This window comes from Penaeus monodon, chromosome 15, assembly GCF_015228065.2.
Source record: "Penaeus monodon isolate SGIC_2016 chromosome 15, NSTDA_Pmon_1, whole genome shotgun sequence".
Taxonomy (NCBI): Eukaryota; Metazoa; Arthropoda; class Malacostraca; order Decapoda; family Penaeidae; genus Penaeus; species Penaeus monodon.
The window spans coordinates 41,456,029-41,456,712 of NC_051400.1; the positions used below are offsets into that span (position 1 = coordinate 41,456,029).

The window sequence follows — 684 nt, forward strand, 5'->3', positions numbered from 1 at the left end:
TATGCCAAGACGATACAAAATCTGAAATAGCTAACGCTGAAAGAACGAAAATGAGCCACAACATCCTAATGCTGGCACCTCCCCCTCCCCTTAAAAAATATAACATCCTTTTCCCAGGATGCTGCGAGCTCTAGTACTCTTGACGGTGGTGTGCTCCGCCCTCGCCGGGGATGGATTCGCCAAGAAGTACGCTTACTCAAAGGTGCGTCTTCGCTTTCATTCATACTTCGGTATGGTTGATCTTTAACCTTGAATCTCTAGAGGAATGTGTGTCGTAAATTTTTTTAGTGGATTGATATGGTTGTAAATTATTGTTTATAACGTTTTCTGCAAATTTGGCAATCCACAGTGGGCACTTGTATCTAAAGTATTCAAATTGCATTAACCAAATTAAACAACGCGTTACAGTTTTACAATTCAAGTCATAAACAGTGAACTTTTCTCTCCAGGTGATGACCAACTGCTACGGCGAAGAGCTGTACTACGGCTGGTCGAAGGAGGTGTTCAAGGCCGTCAAGGAGTGCTACGGGGAGGAGATGAAGCTCCCCAAGGCTCATGATGAGGAGTCCTCACACGAGGAGGAGGAGGAAGCCTCGAGCCCCTTGGTAAGTGAGGAGCCTGAAGGTTGTGTGGTGGTCAGATTAAGATAATTTCAGTTTCATTTAAATTCTACTTAGGGGTATG

General features: G+C 44.4%; 1 pseudogene; it reads left to right on the forward strand.

The window, feature by feature from the left end:
• LOC119582177 overlaps positions 1-684 on the forward strand; it is a 3,480-nt pseudogene that overhangs the window by 478 nt on the left and 2,318 nt on the right.